This window comes from Pseudopodoces humilis, chromosome 8 (assembly GCF_049639895.1).
Source record: "Pseudopodoces humilis isolate 2021_Gansu_Grassland_sample_001 chromosome 8, ASM4963989v1, whole genome shotgun sequence".
Classification (NCBI taxonomy): domain Eukaryota; kingdom Metazoa; phylum Chordata; class Aves; order Passeriformes; family Paridae; genus Pseudopodoces; species Pseudopodoces humilis.
The window spans coordinates 23,572,026-23,592,005 of NC_142207.1; positions in this window are offsets into that span (position 1 = coordinate 23,572,026).

The following is a 19,980-nucleotide window of genomic DNA, read 5'->3' on the forward strand; positions in this document are numbered from 1 at the left end:
CTGAATGAGAGTATTCACACATTGGGATTTAAGGTAACACAACTGACTTCAAATTCCACCTTCAGATGAATCTTTTTGTGTGAAAACAAGCCATGAATTATAACTGATACATAAAAGGCTGCCTTTTGACTGATTTGGCTGTTTGCCTGGAAGCCTGAAAGCAGATGAAAAGGTGTTGATATTAATGAGTAAAAAAGTATCCTGCCTATTTTTAGAAATAGGTAAGATTTACTCTTTATGGTATTACAGATACAACTTTACTGTCACTGTACTGATTGTTTGCAAAGTCATTCTAATACTCTGTGTCTCAGACTATTTTTAAAACAGAATTTGCTTTTAAAAATTATTTTGGCTATCTGCCTAAAAGTAATGCACTTACATATCAAAAGAGGATATTTCCAGAAAACATGCACTGCTATTTAATGACTTCATATCTCTAAATTGTAAGCATTTAAAAGCCAAGTGCATCTTCAATCAGCTTACATAGAAGTGAGAGAATTCACTGAAAATGGCAACATTGTTCATTGTTGCAGGAGAGACTGTTGTTGTTGAGTGTGGTGACCTGTTGTGATCTCCAAACTCAGGGGAATGGGAACTCCTAACAGGATACATAACCAAAGCCTGACCTGTTCATGAAGTCTGGAAACTTTTTAAAATGCACAGTGATTTAATTAACACTTGTGTGCTTTAATGAAAAAAAAGTGTTCAGTTTTTTAAAAAAAGTACTAGCTGAGTAGAATTTACATTGCTTTTACTCATAGCTTGCACATATTATCAATAATCATATGGGGTACTTTATGTCTTAAGAAAGCAGGCAACTTATTTTAAGAATTCCTTTTCATATCATTCATATTTTAATATGCCATAACACACTTTAGAGTTCCTCTTTTATAGGACTCACACATAGTTACATGGGAAAAAGATGCAGACACACATACCATGAAAATGAGACTGCACTGTTCAGTGGTGTACAGAACTACACTGCCCCTTACCTGCATCTAAGGTGATATTTCTGAGGGAGCTTTGTGATATCATGAAAACAATAGTGACTTTATAAAGTTATTTCAAATTTCATTGTGTATTCTTCCATCTGGTAAATTGTTAAATCAAGTGTGAATTATTCCTACATGAAAAAGACATGATCTCACTATTGCTGTCAAGTTCTCTATTGATGTTCTTGGCATCTTTGCCTTATACTAACAAAAGAGCAAAAGGTAAAAACTTGCATTGATTACTATAATTTTTGTAGGAAGTTGATACTCAAAGGCAAGAGTCATTATTGGAAAATGTATTTAAAAATATCAATTGCCTCAATTAGGGACACAATTTTAGAAGAAAAAAAATATCTATAAAATTGTTCAAATCAGATATTAAATGCTCCAGTTCTTCATAGGTTTAATGTTCTAATTTGAAGAGCCATTGTAGATGACAATTCACAAAAGTGGACTGATTCCTTTTTTTTGTAAGTGGACACATTATTTGCTGTGACCTAAGTTCCAAGAGCAGACTCTCTATTCCCACCCAAGTCAAGAACTAGAGAGCTGGGCTCTTTGAAATAGTTTCCCTAAACTTTTAATGAGAACCTTGGATCAGAATATTATTATTATTATTATTATTATTATCATTATAATTATCATTAATCATCATCATCACCTGCCTTATCAAAAGAAGAAATGGATTATGAAGTGAGTTTGGATGGTCCCTGTTTTTCTATGGACCTTTGAAATTTCTAAGAGCTTGAGTCCAAACTGAAAATCCTAAGGTACTTCCTAGGGTTCAGATGGTTAAGATTTATTTGTAATAAAGTAACTTCAAGGGACACCAACTAAACCAATATTTTTTGTGTATATTTTGCTTTTGTCTCTCATTTTCCCAAGCATAAGTTTATATCACAGTAATTACAGAGAAATATTTTCTCTGCGATATTCATTTGACAGTACTTGGTCTTTATTTTGTTTCAGCTTTTCCCTTTTTTATAATGAGATGCCTCCTATGATATTTTTTAAACTTTTTCTTTCCATAGCAACAAAACCAGCAAAAGTATTTAAAAACAGAGAAAGATATGATTGCCACAAAAGTCCAGAAGGTTTATAAATTGTTAACAGTATTGTGAATGCCTGGGGGAAAAAAACCTCTTCTGAAGCCCCTAGTCCTACGACCTTCTTATATGTGCAAAGAGAAACGTTAACTTTGGTGCAAGTTGGTCAAGCATGCTGACTACCACAAAGTTTACCTCAGTAAAGGGACAGGCAGACATATTTAAAAGGGATTTTACAGGGTGAAAATAAGAATATAAGTTCCATGAAAATATAAAGAAAAATACTTCATGAAGTATGGTTGCAAAAAATCCTGTGTGTGACTGGGGTTATAAGATCATATAATATAATACACATCATTTTATGAGCAATGAGAAGAATGCCACACACTTACTGTCTGGAATATTTACTTCTCCCAAAGCACCAGCTGATGCAGTTTCCAGATACCTCTCTTTCAGGCACTCTGTGCACTTGTGCTGTACTTTGTGCTTTCTCCTTCTTTAGCCTGGGAAGAGACTGTTCTGTTCATTGGAAATTTTTCTGAATAAAAGAGGCCTCATTTACATTTAATGGTTTCATGTCACTGAAATCAGACTGAATCTGTGTTTTGTCATATGTTTTAGGTTCACACTTCTTAAAAAAATACTGTAATGTTAATGACAGACACAAATAATGGCTATTGTTCTTAAAATTTCTTGCTGTGTGTGAAATTTCATTAAAACTGTATTTACAGTAGGCTTTTGGTGAAGAAAGAATAACTTGCATATAAAAATATGCAATAGATAATTTCAATTGTGGGCACTGCCGAAGCACAGAGAAGAGAAGCAGATTTTGGCAAAAGCCACAGATTGACTGTTTCTGTTAAACACAACTGCAAGCAATCATTGAATTCGGTAGCTATATGACCAGTTTAAATTTATCCATAACATAAATCCATAATCTACTCTTGACAAGAATAAAATAATATGTTTAACATCAATGCATAACTATGTTTAGGTTCACACAAATGAGTCTTTCCTTGTTTCCATCAGCAACTTTCTTCAATCAGAATATATAAACAAGAAATGTTAACATTAGTCTAGGAGGTGAATCTTGTAAAGAAAAAAGCAATCAAGAAAATTAAGCTTCTGCCTAAAATAGATCCCTGTGAGAAAACAGTCATCTAAACATCCTTTTTTTTCAACTGATGCCCAGAGGGACTTCCATCAAATTCCTTGTTGGACATTACTTACTATATGGGAACTTCCCCAGAATTTTTTTTCTGTGATGACTGTAAGAAAAACTTCCGAATGTTTCTGGAGTCATACTACTTCAAGTCAAAAATAAAATTTTTAATTTTTGGGTGGTTGTTTGTTATCAGCTGTGAGTTCCTTTCTGAATACAGCTCAGAGTGAAAAAGCTGACTAAAGGATTGTTTTTGGATCAAATCGGTATTTTCTCTTTTCAGTATTTAATTTTAAACTTCTTTATGTATGAGAAAATTCCTCTGTGGTATATAGCTGATTCTCCTCTTAAAATACAGAATAGTATATTCATTGATGAGTCACATGGTTACAGAATAGAAGCAGATATAAAAGGTAAAAGCATGACAGAAAGCAGTCAGAAGAAAACATGAGATTAATATTATTTCATTAAATCTGTCTGCTTCCTCAGGAAGTGCTTTTACTTTGGATACCAGGGAGGTTGGATAGGGCAGTATTTTTTGGAACAGTGTTGCCTATTAATATAGGTGCTGGAATAAACATATAAACTTATAAATATAGCTAATAGTCCAATTTGAAGGGCTACAGTCTTTTCATTTTTTCCAGTTATTATCACAAACTTTGAATTTTTTTTTCAAGTGTATGTTACTGCATACGAAAAATGTAAACTCATAGCCAATATCTCTTTGTACCTTCATTTGTCCTGTATTGCAGTACTTATCTACAGTACATGGGATAAAGCCAGACAGACACTGGAGAAAAATACAGATTTGATGAGTTCATTCTGTAGTATTAAATCAGGAGATGGGAAATTGCATCTTGTGCCCTTTTATTAATTTAATCCCTGTAAAATTCAGTTCCATACTTAGTGGAATATTTTGTTTGTTTTCTGTAGGACCCCTTGAGAGAATCTATCCATCATCCAAACCTACGTACGACACAATCTGAACAAACACAAGTTGGATTCACCAGAAGATTTGCCAGGGATGCAATAAAATATACTGATACTTCTTCACACACAGTTGCCATGTCCTATGTGCTTTGCCTTTACAGTTTACCTTCTGGCAAAAGTAATATGCAATAAACCTGTTGCAGGTAGCAATAAATTAGTAAGTGCAGAACTAATTCCAAGTGGCTGTGTCCGCCCATCTCTAGCCCAGATGTTCTGCTGAGGATTTAGTGTCTGTTTTGCAGGCTCTCAGCCTCTGAGGTGAATTAGTTGCATGCTTATACAGAAGTGGAAACAGTCCTTTTTTACATGTGCCCCTTTGAGATTTTGTTTTTCCATTCCTCCATACTCCTCCCACATAAAGCCTCTCCCCTGCACAGCATGTGCATAGATTGAAAGTGATTTTTAATCTGCAGCACAATATTGTTCCTGATGTATTATAGCTTCCCTTTAAAGCATCTTGTAACATCTTTACTGCGAATTCTAATTATATCAGTAATTGTACTGACTAAGTCATCAGGAAGTACTTTTATTTTATTGAAGAGCTGTTGCTAGATCAGAAAAGCATAGTTTATGTGGTCTGAAGGGCTAGTTTAGTTTATCATGCTATACCTATCCTATCATCAATAATTAATCTTTTCCAGATTAGCAGTAATTCAACATTGAGCACACAGAAGTTCAAGCTTTGAGATTCACGTGACTCCTCAGCACTTCAGAATAATATATTAATTAGGTTAAAGAGCACAGAAGACGAATTATTTCATCCTTGCAATCTTATTTCCTTCAGTTGTTATCTTTAAACTGAAAATATAATTGTGGCAGGTAATGCTTATAGCTTGAGGACAAACTTGTCTAACAACACCACTGGCATTTCTATTAGTGGCAGACAGCAATCTTTCTGATCAGATGAAGAAAATGCTGAATTTAAAACCTAATATGTATCAATGGCCACTGAGAATTTGGAGACTCTGTGAGCAGCTCTCTTGTGTCTGTTCTTAGGGGGCACTGAACTGTAGAGGAGTAACAGACTAAAGGAAACTCCTAAGGAGGCTAATCTTATTTTAATGTGCAATGTACTTAGAAGTTAAGGGCCAGATCTGTGGAGACATAGAGGTGCTTTAAGTGCCTTCTACCTGCATTTCAGGATTTAGGCCTTCAATGAGATAGATGGGAGATTTCAAGAAACTTTATGGCTGTGTATTAACTTCGCTAAGCGCAGCATCAACATTACCAACATATTCATTACACATTATTTTAAAACATCTCAGTTGATTAATGTAATCTAGTTATACATCTGTAATGACAGAAGCATTAAAGGCAAATAAGCAACACAAAACTAACTGAAAGTAATTGCATTGCTTCCTGGTCTGATGATGTAAAAGTCCCACAGGCCACAACAGATATACAAAGAGGCCAACAAAACCTGTGAATGAAAACTTTCCTCTTGTGACAGCTCCATCTGTAAGTCACAGCACCCTTGCTGCCTGATTTTTAGTTGTTAACACTCCACAGGCTGAGAACAAAAGCTCTAGAATATCCCAAATCTTTACTGTGACATTTGGGTATCAACAACAAAAAAGCAAAACTGCTTTGGGAACTGCTCTGGGTGTACAAGTTCTGTGCTTCCCAGAGCACCAGTGCAGCTCTAGATAGATGTAATATGTCATACCTTTAGGTGCAGAACAGTTTCTCTGAAGGTTTATTTTGGTTTTGGTAGGTCATAGTGCTATTCTCTTACACAACAGAGCTAGATAACCCATGCCAAACTGGGAGGAGAGTAACTTTGGTTCATAGCTGAGCCAATTCACAAACTGTCACAGAAAGGATTTCTTTTACCCCAGTTTTTAGTAGCATGACCTGTTGTGATAGTCCATGAGGACTGGTATTTATTGAGCTGGGTCCTGCTCCTGCTGCCTCTACTTGAGTGAGATCACAAGTAATGAATGGACCCAGCGCATTACCAGGCACAGTACGTGCGCTCCTGGATGCTTTGATGGTGAGAAGAACCTGTCTCCCCATTTCACACCAGCTATAGGAGTGCTTGGGGTTCACTTTTTCATTTGAATGAACACACAGAATAGCTAAACTGGCTTTTAAAATGCCAAGAGATAAAGAGTATATCGCAGTCATTGGATAACTGCCATTATTGAGAACAGCACAGGTTCTCCTCCAGTCCAAGCTGTTCTAGCTTTACTGCTGCTTGTCTGAATCTGTCACATCCTGCTTGATGCTTGTCTGCAGCACACAGACAGCCCATAAAGGTGAGAACCAGTACTTGTACCTACAAAACTGCTGCATGTTTCTTCTTCCTTAATAGTTTGCTATTCTGCTGTATCTGACAAATGTTTCCATATACCCATTGACTCTTTTAAAGCAATTATATTCTCAATTAGATGTAAGGTGCTAATACCTTTTTCTATGCTGGAATGGCCTGTAAAGTCAAAGAGATCTCAATTCTAAGCAAACCTCTGATTTTGTGATCATTATGTTGGTGACTACCCACAGTGCATCTGCACAATGAGAAGGCTGAAGGGAGCAGCTTCCAGTACAAAGACATTTCTGAAGTACAACTAGCAAAGGTAAGCATGTAGGTAGCTGGCCATAGCTTGCAGCTTCCGCTGAATTGTGAAGGCAGTGGGATCTGAGACCTTTTATCTCACAAAGATGACTTTTCAGTGCGCTTTTGGAGTGGGAACCAAAGGGCTCTCATGCCCTGAACACCAAAATGTCTTGCCCTGTGTGATATAGTATACTGATGGTAAAGTTGCACATAATTTAATGCCGTGAACAGCTACAGCTTCACAGCTGAACAGACCTGCAAAGAATCATGTTATTGTGCACAGAGGAAACTGTATGATATGAATATGATCTGACACAACCGACAAAACCTGACAGTATGTATCAAGCTAATCATGCAGAGAGCAAGTATGGGCAGCTTTCAGAAAACAGGCTTTTGTCATTTAGTTCTTTTCCAAAATACTGCATAAAAGACCATTTTTGACCTTCTGCCCAGTTCCCTGAAAGTGATGGAAAATTCTCTGATTTCATGGGTTATTGGATCAGGCCCAGAGATTACAGTAGAGTAGAGATTTAGTTTGAAGGGCACTGTCAAGGCCTTGCGGAGGCAATGGGCTAGGATAGATGGAGAGATTCAGATGGAGCTGAGATTCATAGGGAGAATTATTAATGTGAATCTTGCAAAGGCCCTTCTCCACTGTGCATATCTCTGTTTAGCAAGATCAATCACTCACTTCCACATCAACCAAATTTGTCCAAGACTAGGAAGATAGTAATAATAAATAATTAGCATTTACATCACACCTTTCATCTTCAAAGCAACTTACAAACATTCACTAATTAATCTTCAAAACAGTCTTGTGATTTAGGGATTTTCAGAATTCATTAGGGAGTCAAAAAATCTACAAAGTAAAAAAAAAACAGGCAGTAAACTCCCCCTTCTCTGACTATATGAGTATTTACTTAAAATGTGGCATGTCTTGAAAACACTTCTATACCAGAAGTTCTTACATTCTCTAAAAAGTAAATACATATAGTAGCCTCATGAAAGAAATGTAAGGTAAAATAAAACATATTAAGTCTTTGTCATCATAAACATATTAAATACATTAATTTTGAAACAATTACACATCTTCTTAATTGTTCTTTTCAAAAACATAAACTTTGGAACCATATAAGCATACAGGATGTGTACCTTTAAGTGCTGACCAGTTTTATGTTTGTGCACTGCCTATCAAAAATATAAAGTAACGAGTGAGGTGTCTCCTTGTTTGTTTTTTTTTTCCCTAGAAACAAGGAACTATCAGTTCAGGTTAGGGGATATGATTGGGGCTGAGAATCCACAGAATTCTCTGTTTTCACTTTCTTTGGGGCTTAAGTGGACAGGAGCTATAAGCAGGTATAAGAGGCTGTTCTCTGTAAAGGAGGCTTCTCCAGCTACCAAACAGAGCTGTGCTGAGAGTGTAGACTCCTGGATAAGGCCAGCAGGACTGAGGAGGGCAAAAATAATACACCTACTTTTGGAACTACCTCATTTCCACAGTAACCCTGGCAAACTGGCTTCACCTTCACTCATGAAGTATTTTTCTGAGAGGCCTAATTAGAAAATTACTTTGTATTTTCTTTCCTATTTAAATGTCATTTCGAATGAGACTATTGCAAGACCACATATTTGAAGAGAAAGGTGCCAGTGGGTACTTGTTTTCTAATGCTCTGATTCCTTTTCTGAGTGCTAATGGCAGAGACAGCTGACATACCCCACAACTGGTACGATTCTGCCTTTTGGGACGCGTGTGGTTACAGATGAGTAACAGTATTTACTCCTGGAACTACACAATATTTAGCAGTCCTGGAAATGTTGTCCCATCTGCCTTGGTGAAATCCTCTGGGATGTCCTGCCCTGCAGCTCCAGGTGTGCTCAGGGAGCAGAATCAGGCCAGGAGTTATACAGCAGAAACTTTAGACTTAGTTGTCTAGATATGTAGACACATGATGAATCCCCAACATTTTGCAACTCAAGATCATAAAGCTCATTTCCAAAATTCCACAACTCTCAAAGATGACAAGCTTCATGGTTTCATTTCTATGTTTTTCCCACCATCAGATCTATAGGAAAATATGTTTTATTTATTCTTAATTAGAAACAGTAAAACTATTCCAGTTTCAATGGAGAAGAGCTGCATTCATCCTCAAACACTAGGTAGAAATTAACACCTTTTTTGGTGAACTCAGTCTATGAAGTTTCAAAATCTGGAAAGTGCATGTGGTTTGGCAACTAATTCTAACAGTTTTACAAATTCAGTGTATTTTTTTCCCTAGTCCATGGATATTCTGTCCAAAAGAATCATGACTCCATTTTGTCAAAGTTGTCGATTTTTTTTATTTTGTAAATTTTTTCAAGTAAAGAAAATTGGACTGTTTGTATTCAGCAGCAGAACTCATCTTGAACAACAGGTAGGTAATGGAGCAAAAGATGTATAAGGTAAAAACATGTGCTGAACATATGTACTCCTCTGATGCATGCCAAACTTAATTAAAAATCAGACCCTAATTTGCTGTGGGATCTAGACAGCATACCGGTTTGTCCAGATGTTTATAAATGAGAAAAATATATTCTCTATTGTAAGTCTGCATATGCAGACTCTGGGAAACTATTGTCCAAGTGTTTTACACTCTCAGTTCCTTAAATACAAACATTCACATTGTTGAAAGTATAGTTTATAAATCCTAAATACAATTGAGTCCCTCTGAGAATTGCTCAATTTATGTGAAAGAGACCCAATGTAAAGCCATGTATGGAAGTCTTAATAAAACCCTCTGAGAACAGAGGTCCTTAGGCTATTCAACAGGAGTTTGTCAGCCTTTCTTCTGAAGTGCAAGGCAAGCCATAAATTCAGATTGTCCAATACTACTTTTGTATACAGCATGAAAAATAGAGAAAAACCACTTTCTTCTAATACTTAAATTTTTGTACAGTTTAGTGATATAGAGTATCTGTTGCAGGCACTTATTTCAGCTCACAAGTTTAGTGACAGTCCTTTATTTTAGCACTGTAACACAGGCAGCAGCTAGAGGACTTTGAAATCCGGTATATTGATGTATGTACTCATTAAATGCAATTCTTATTCTGAAATTTAATTACTACCCTTTGTGCCATAGAATAATTGTATAACAGTTATAAAAAAAGTTAAAACACAACAAAAATCCACCAAGCCCCAAAACATATTTAAAGTACCTGTTTTCACCATTTGCAGTCATCTACTCAAGAAAATAAATTAACTGCAAATATTATCTTGGGAATTATTTATGTAGCCATTTAATCAAGTCACGTTTTGTTTTAAGAGAACTACTCATAGAATAGGAAAAAAAATGTTTTAAATCACTCAAATTGTTTTCCTTAACATAACTTTTTTAATATTTTGAGCTTTTGATAAAATAATAACAAAATGGGGCTTATAACTAATAGTGTTTATGGAGTATAGTGGAAAATGGAAAATTCCTGACCACTGTGTGAAACACTGACAAAATCTGATGTAGTGTTTTGCATCTTTTGGGCATCTCCACTGTCAAACAGAAGAATCTGTACCCCAGTATCAGCTTTAACTGGCATGCAAACAAAGTTTTACACTTGTTAATGCAATGAATTTGATACTTAAGAAATTATATTATTTTATTTATAACACAGCACATTTTTAATACCCTCTTTTCTCCAAAACTAGTTTCTATTTAAGAATGTTTAAAGTAGCCAATTCTCCCCCTCCTTTTGTTTAATATTAACCTCTTTATATTGTGATTAACAAAATAGTACTGAAGTTAAAGAAAAAAAGCCCAAAGTGATGGCTCAAAATTAGAGTCAAAATTAGCAGCAGGGATTTCCTAATTTAAGACCAAGGTCTTGGAATGATGAGAGACAGCTCCCCACACGGTTCAACAAGTTCACTTCTCCCTTGGACTTTCCACAGCTCCATATCCAGCTCTCTGCTTTGCCTTTTACTCAGGTTGTGAGCTCTTTAAAAATGTCTCTGTTGTTATGCTTTTAACATTCAGCAGAATGGCATAGCCTTTCTTGGCTGTCTTCTGGGTAATGAAATTAAATGCTTAGTCGGTCCTGTATTTCTAGGGGAAGGATTCTTGATAGAAAGGAACTTCTGTGTCCCCTTTTGACTGTGAGAAACATCACAGAGAGACTCTGCATCAAGTCAAAGATATTTTAATCGTGGCATAAATATCATGAAAACATGACAGATTTTAGCTTGCTAAGAATATTGTAAGCCAGAAGCAGCACTGACTCAAGCAACACTGACTATAATAAAATGTGGGGAAAGTTTTCAGAGTATTAAATAACTTGATAATTTCTCAATATGTCTGAATGTTTTTTTCTACATACATTGTCATGGAATCTCTTTTGTAAATGGATTAAATCATTAATTGTTTTTCTTCACACAGTTACTATTAAAAATACATTTTTAATATTTTTCCTGTTATTTTAACCATTATTTAACTCTTTACAATGGTGGAATTCTATGGTCTATTGTGCCATTTCCTGGTAGACCAAAAATGCCACCACCATTTCTTATCTTGTCCTCAGGACTGACAATTACTTCTGGTGGTCTGTGTGTGCAGTAGAGCTGGGTGGAGACTCAGATGAATTGAGCATGACAGAAGAAACAGAAACTCCTGTCTTAAAGCTGTTCCTATTGCCTGTGCAGTAACGAGCAAAAGAGGGAAATAAAATAATTTTTTAAAAAGCAGAGAAAATTCTCCCAAGGCCACCTGATCATCTCACCTGACGTTTAATAACTTGCACCAAAGGGGCATCGCTGCTTCTATTTCATCTTCTGTTAATCGGTTACTTTTCCTTCAACTATAAATGAGTCAAGGAAAGGCAAACCTTGCTTTGCACATTTTCAGCTGCTGAAGAAGTCCCACTTTAGTTGGTAGTGCTCACACTGTAACACCTGTATTTGTATCAGCAGGACACTACACTGTCAACAGATAGCATCTTGGAATTTCTCTTTAGGTTTAATGAGAGCAGAATCCTGCTTTCTCTGTCTCACTGTTTTCATGTGATGCTAAGAGATGATTGTTAGCAATTTAAGAATTGTTTCTTGAGACTTTACAAAATATTAAACAGAACAGAAAAATAAAGCACATTCAGGAAAAATAAGATTACATAAATAGGTTTGAAACAATTATGGTCTGGTTCACTACTGACATTTCTTCTATGTTTTAGTGTTATACATCTTATTAGGTATTTTTCATTGCTCAAAGTTTTAGGTGTAAGAATCAAAAGCCTAATGAGAAACAATGTTTTTCCTTAGATTGTAATTATCCTGACAATGACTCTGAAGAGTTGTTAAGAGAAGCACAGACAAGGACTGTGTCCTGTCCTCTAAAGTTGGGAAGTAGGTTCCCAACACATGAGGAGCTCAGGCATTCTGAGAAGGCCACACAATCAGTCAGTGTTGATGACTGTGGATTAATAATAGCTTCTGATTCCAATGTAATTGATGACTACTTGGGGTGGTCTCAATGGCAAGTCAGAACTAAAGCATACTGATTTAGTTCTCTGTAAAATCTGCAAATATCTATATGAAGCAGTAGGGTTTGAATCAGTTGATCAGCCAAAGAACATATGCTAAAGCCAAGAGGTATCTTAGAAAATAAATTGTGGATGAATGTGTTTGTACATTGGTAAAAAATCTGAGGATCTTAAATACTGAAGTGTCAACACAAACTGTCAAATTTTGAGACAGAAAAACTTAATAGCTAGCTTGCTTTCAACTAGAATCATTGTTATTAGTGGCAAACCATGTTATTTGTTAATTTTTTTTTTTCCTTTTCATTCCCCAAGAGGGAAGATGATAATGCATTGCTATTCCCTGACATTGACTGAGATTAAATATTTGTAGTCAAAAGAATAATTTGTGCAAGAGAACAAGACTTATCTCTTCCAAAGGTTCAGTATTCTGTCAAGTGGTGTAATTGCTGTCAAATCATGATGTCACCTGTCTGTCTCACCAAATTAACCAGTAAATAATAAATCTGCAAACATCAGTACTGTAACAGTCTTGACTTGTGTTCAGGTAATTGCACACATACTAATCTTCACTGGCACATTCCTCTTTGTAAATACACAGCACAGATATGTAATCCGCAGGAACAAGGGAAAGACAATATACCTAGGCAGAAACAGCTCAGACACTTCAAACTGCAGTTAATATTTTTGTCTGCCTATTGAAAAAGCTGCCAGCACATACTTTCCTGTAACTGCAAAACCCCAGGAAGTGAGGCTCTCTTACATCATTTGAAGGGACAGCACAGGAGGGCCCGAGGATGGGAATTCTAAGCCAAGAGGGCATATTTTGGACAAAGTAACAATCGTGCCTTCTACCATTACCACAGTGAGAAAATAGCTTGGTGGAAATCTTTAGCTGAAGCAGAAGAAGGACAGAAAACTCCCCTGGGGAAAACAAGAATGAACAGAGCAGAATATAATCCCACAAATACTGGAGAGGCAAAATTAAGCCAGCTCTCATTTAACCCTTTGATAATCCAACATTTAAGAGTGAGATTTTAGATCATGATGCATTAGGAATCTGAACTTTATCTCTCAAATTAAATTCTTCTTTTCTTGCAATTATAATAGGTTAAATTGTCTCACCATCTGTATTTATTTAAAAGTGTTAGAATCTTCAACACTGCTTCTACAGCTGTCTCATGAGAAAGTCAAACACAAAACATATACAAATAAAATCTTAAGTTTCTGTGCAGTCCTTACCTAGAAGTTTTTGTAAAGGAATGTTAATGAAACCATGAGCTATACTTATCATTGTAAGACAACTTCCTCATGTCTTTTAGGGCTGCAAAAAAACCACCTGTCTGCCCATGGCAGTATGCCAGAAACCAACTGCATGATTTACGCCCACCAGTTTCCTATGAACTGTGGGAGTGTAATCTTAACCACCATCTTCTTGCACAAAAGATCCTGAGAACCAATTTTTTTTTCTTCCCCCAGAAGAACACACTGAAAGAAATATTAAACATACTTCCTGCCTCCACATTCTCAGAGCCTGACAGGGATAGGATCTTTTTAGGAAAGCAACTACTATTTTTTATGCAACTTGAGAAATGCTAGCTCAGTCAAAAATTTCTAAAGTGCTACAGTAAGAGTCTGACTATATACTTTCAGCTTTTTAAAAGTAGTTAGTCAATACTATTAGAGCAATTAGGCATCTGAAGATTCAAACATTGGCTGTTATTCTATAGTTAGTCTTAATGCCTAGTCCCAGAAATAGTAAACAGCTACCCTGGACATTTTAAGGATCTATCTCTACTAGAGGGTTTCTTTGAGAAATGTTGTCTGCATTAGGCAATAGTGCATTTTATTCCCATTTATAGACCCACATAGAAGAATTTACGAAGCATTATAGTATTTAATATGTTAAAAAAACCAAACCTGTAAATAGTTTCTTTAGGAGAAAATTAAAAAAAAAAGAAAAAAAAAAAAAGATAAATAGTACAGTAAACCATTATCATGACTAGACTATCACCCACTAATTAATAGATGTTTCTCAAAATCTCAAATGTTTATAAATTATAGGTAAGAGCAATGCATAACCTAACTTGGATGATAGGGCTAGACTTTTTTCTCAGATTTTGGGCTGTGTCTGGGTGTCCACACTGCATCACTCACAGCTAATACCAAGGAGTCCTTTCTTTATTCCCTGCACAGCTTCTAGGGGGAAATCTTTTCCCATGGGTACAGAAGGGATCATATTTTGTCTCTTGGTTCTCAAAATAAAAGCTCACTCACAAGTCTCTAAAATAATTTCCTCTAGAAAGAATCCAGATGGCAGATAAACCTATTTATGTGGTGTTTTGTATAACTCTCTGAAGACTTACAACCAATTCTTTTGCATACTTCTTTGTGCAATTCACTCTTTCAAGGAGATGCACAAGCTGGATTCAAATAAATGTATGGATTACAGGAGCACGGCCTTGTGATGCTCTTCCCAGCTGTCTGCAGCCCTAATGTCTCCCTCTGCCCTTCTGTGCTTATAATAAGACTTAGCAAATAAATGTAGTTGTATTAAAATTAGAAAGAGTGAAGGAACTGCCTGTAAACAATAATTCTGGTTTTTAACTATATCTAGTAAAAGGTGCTGCTTTTTAACATCCTGGAAATGTGCTAGATTTTGCTTCCCTGATGAAATTTTGCAAAATTTCATTCTCATACTACTATGCATTGATGAGGTAAAATGAGGACACTTGTGAACTTGAAAAGTCATTGTATGTCTTCTCACTTGTGGCCTAAAAACTATTGGAAAAAATAAAATGCACAGAAGCTGTTACTAGTTGATACTAAATTACACAGACTCCATTCACTGCAAGCAGACGCATCATGCAGGATAGTCCAAAACATCTGCAGTTAGTTATCCTACACATTTTTCAGCAGTTTACACTATGGCATTTTATCTGCTTTTATCTCCCTTGATTTTCCAGTCAGAGTATTTCCGTAGCTCACGTTACTCCCAGTCCCGTGCGTTTTCAGCACTTGGTCAAAGTCAGACTGTGTGTCATTCAGTGCCTGTGCTCAAACCCAGCAGCACTGCTAAGCACAAGCTCCCACCTTAATACATCAGCTGGTTCCAGCTGGCTCTCGCTGGGGACCCTTGGAGGAACACGCTGCCTTACAGGAGCTGAGCACTGACTGCTGCAGCCCTTCCCGATACGCTGCAGCTCTTGGTTTGCAGAGCATGGCTCAGCAAGGCTGCTGCTCCTCAGCCTCAGGAGGGAAAATACCCCCAGACTTCCTGCGGGCACCACAGCACTGCTGCACTGCTCTTACCTGGTAGCTGATAATGCAGAAATTCCCAGCTCTTCCTAGTATCAGATAAGATAGCCACTGTTACAGGAAGAGCTGCATCACTCAGGTTACTAAAATGAGTCTCATTAGCTAACTAGATTAACTAGGATGTGATATTTCTATTCAGTAAGGCTTTAAAAACCTATATATACATAAACAATTTTACCTTCTTTCTCTCCCACCTCTCATTTCTGAGAGGTCAATGTTTAAAAATATATCAACAACCATATTTGATATCTAACCTTTTCCTGTTCTCATTACTGTCTGTAACAATAGAGAGTTGTTTTATCCAGCCCAAGATCGCTTTGTGGGTTCTGTTTTCTGAGTGTACATTAGTTTTCTTCCAATAGTTCTTTTCCTATGAGATATAAGGATCTCACAGGAAAAGATCACATGTGAAGAAGCTCATGGTTAATTCTTTGCTGACAGTGGGATTTGGTGAAGGGAAGAAGGGGTGGATGTTGGGAGAATGATAGCTATTGAGTATTTCTTACCACAACTGGGCTTCACCAGTAAGACCCAAAATCATTATGCCAAAAGTAACATGAGGGTGGAAGACAGGAATGTCTGTCACATCCCACAACCTGATTTCATCTTTAACGTGTCTTTCGTCGGCTGTCACAGTTGCACCTCACACAGCAATTCTGGTGTGCATTGTCTCACTCTCCCTCTCATTCATTTCTATCCACAACCTTCTATCTGCACCTTCAGGTGAATGGAAGGCTGTTTCTTTGTTTTTGTCATCAACAAAGGTTTTTGTCATGTAGCTGTTCCCTGTGTTTTCTCCATGGGGCAGTTCTCCCTATTCTGATCATTGTATAAGATGTTCAACTCAACTATGCAAAACAAGCAGGGCATTTAAGGATAGTGGTTTTTCTTACTGATGGTTTCCTAGCCCTGTTTTAGCAGGTGTCCTTTTTGCTTTTTAAGAAAAAAGACAACACTGCAATATAAATGGTCAGCTTATTGGTGGTACTGCCAGGTATAATTGAGAAAAATTATTTTCTCGATGAGAAAATTTAAGTTCATGCTGATGATACCCCATGGGCAAAGGAAAGACAAGCATGTAACAAGAGTTCAGAGATTGTATAAAAAAATCTGCTCTCTTTTTTAATTATTAAAATCATGGGGGCAGGGGGAAAGGGGGGAGAGAGAAAGAGAGAATAATGTGGTAAAAAGGGATGTTCTCGGTGTTGGTCAGACCTTGTGCTTCCTTTTCTAGTTCATGTTTTGTGATCATAGCATTAGGTCTTCTTTAAGTTACATGGATTTTTTATGAAGGTCAGGTCATATATTATTGTAAACAGCTGTGCTTGAACAACTGCTGGTGTTTATAGCTAATGGATATGTTATTATAGTAAGATATGTTCTTAAAATATAACTGCAGTGTTTTTTCTTTAAAAGCACATATCCAGTGCTAGGGATCTAATTCTGTACCTTTAGTTCAAAGTAAATCTTTCCTATTTCAAAGATCAAGCTCTTAATACTCACAAACTGCTTTTCAAAATATTAGTGTGAGAAGTCGAGTAAACAGTTATCTGCAATTCACAGACTCTAATACAAATCTAAGTTTTCCCAAAGCTCCATTATCTGATACTCATAATCAAGCAAGCAGCTTTCTGCTTATCTGCTTTTGTTAAAATTCTCTGCAGTAAGTTCTTTGTAACATTCTCTGGCGACAGTAGGGAGAGAACCACCTGTAACAAGCCATCTAATCAGCAATGAGCAACTCCTACACCAGTTTTCATGTGTGGGGTCCTTGTAGTATTTTATGTCTTGCAAATGTAAGGGTTCTGTTTCCACAAAGCTGCATGTTTAAAAAACATTTTCTGTAGCCTGTAAATCACAGGTAGAAGTCTCAGCTTCTGTTACAAAGCTGCATTTAATGATACACAGATGATCTCTTTGAGGTAATGCATGGTTGATAAGCGTGTTAAGTGTAGCTGAAAATGGGAGAGATCACTTTCTAAAGCACTGTGCAACATCCACCCATCTGCAAAGAATAATTGGAATATACCACTAAACCATACAGTATTTAAAAGAGCATGCAGATTTGAAAACAGAAATTATTTGATCAGTTTAAGGTGTCCCAAAATTGTCCTTAACTTCTGCACTGTGCGAATACACTATAGTACAGTGAACAGCCCCTTTTTGTAAAATTCTTTAGGCTTGCAATTGATAAAGTAGAAAGTACAACCCAAGAGTACAGTGAAGTAAATTTAACTTGTAAATTTCTCAGCGAAATTTGAATTCATGTCTCAGTTGTAATACTCCATTTTACGCTGAAACAATCAGTGAGTCCTACATAAAAACATTAGGCCTTCTCCAAACTAAAGAAAAGCTAGGGAAATTATTCACAAATGTTTGCATGAATTCTAAATTGCTTTTCTATTCAAAGTGTTCACACCCCTTTTGGTGATTAATCCTTGAACATTTGTGCTAATGGACATCTGCCCACACAAATGTTTAGCTTTTCACTAAGTGACAACTTATTTTATTTGCAAATAAGGTATTGGTGCCCCAGTAGGCACTCACCATCATCCAGTCAAAGAGTAGGAGCAGTGCCACTTGATTTAGGTTACTAATCTTATATAATGAGTTGTGAATAGGCAAAGATATAGCAGAATTAACAGTTAAGGAGTACCACATAAGTAGAAATGTGGTCTGGATACATATTTGGCATGCCAATCAAAGGGGAAAAAAAAAAAGAAAAAAAAAAAAACAAACCCAAAAAAAAAACCTCAAAAAAACAATGCTCAGCCAAAAGAACTCCGAAACAAATCCAAAAACCCAACTTAAAAACCTAGGCTTCTGTGAAAATAGGAAAAGGGCTGCTTTCAAAGGGCCACTTTCAAAGTGACAGCATTGGCCAAAGTGCTAATACAGGGGCACAGGAAATGAGCTGATATCCCACTTAAATATTTTATAGTCCTTACAAGAAAGAAAGATTTTAAGGAAAAAATTGAAAAGGGGTATTAGTTGACAGATATCTCAAAAATCTTCCAATTCTGAATGCTAAATAATTACTTAAATGTAAGAACATTAGTCTTACTTGGCTCAACAAGCTATAAGTAGTAAGTAACTAGTGATTGCATACATATCTGTGGGAAGGTACCAAGTGGAAATTCTTTTCTAATTCAATTTGAGACTTCAGTTTGGATTGTTCTGGACAAATGCATGCTCTCTCTAATCCATGGAAAATGATCCTGTCTAGCAGAATCTTTAGTTTCAATGAATCAACACCTTTGGAAAATAGTGTGTCTATTTCATCAAGGCCTCATCACAGAATTTTCAGCTGCACCTCTGAGCTTATTGGTAATTCTGAAAGTACATCCAACAAATAATAACTTTAAAACCTGCAATTTTCTGTGGCCAGCTGTCAAGTAGTACTTTTTTTCCTGAGACATATCAGATCTCTACAAACTTGCAAGCTTAAACAGTTATCTTAAAGATAATCTACTATCATTTAATTTCCTTCTTGATTGATTTCAGACACCAGAAAAGGCCAGACCTAATCAGTGTTTGGATAAGCAAATTCCCAAAAACTTGAAACAGAGCAGGTTGTGGTGATTCAGTGTACTGGACTCACACCCCAGCAAAGGCTGGTAGGTAGAACTTTCCTTTTCAAGAGCCTGACAGCTTGTAGTCTCTACTGTTCCTGCAGTGCTCTTTATTATCAATATGATATTAGCTGTCATACTTTAAACTTCCACTGAGAAATAACAGCAGGTCTAATTCTGCCCATGCTGAAATTGTCAAACTGATTTTAGTGGAAGCAGAATGAAATTATAAACCATGATACACCTAACAGTTCCTGCATAATTTCAGTTTTGTAGATTATCTTTGCTTTTTGTCCTTAATCATAGGGTAGTGTTATGTCACTTTAAATGGCTCCTCTCTTCTGCCCTAGAGGTAATTGTGTGATAGATGAAGTTGTTTCTCTGCCATATCGAGCCTATGACATGCACTCATGATTGCTTGAAGAGTTCTAGGCTATTGTATCGCTGTCACTCCTCTTCTTGCAGACACTGTATCTTCTCAGTCTGCACCAGCACTTTTAGCTCAATTTAGTTTCAATTTGGGATAGAAAGGAAAGATAGACAAACAGAAGCTCAGAGAAAGCAAAGATATAATTACCATTCAGCCTGCCTGAGTATGTCAGCAGCATTTACAACTCAATACTACTCAATATATGTAGCAGTGAGGCTGGGGGACTGTTTTGCTTACTCTTTCTCCACCTTTGTGAAGCTGTCTTGATCATGTGTCTCTCTATTTAGGTATGTTTAACATCCACAAATGTCTAATACTAAAGTGTGACAGGCAAACTTGCATTCTGCATTTGTGTCATGGTGCTATCCAACAGGGGTTGGACAAGCAGTTTTCTCACTCTTCCTTTTTTGCCAACCT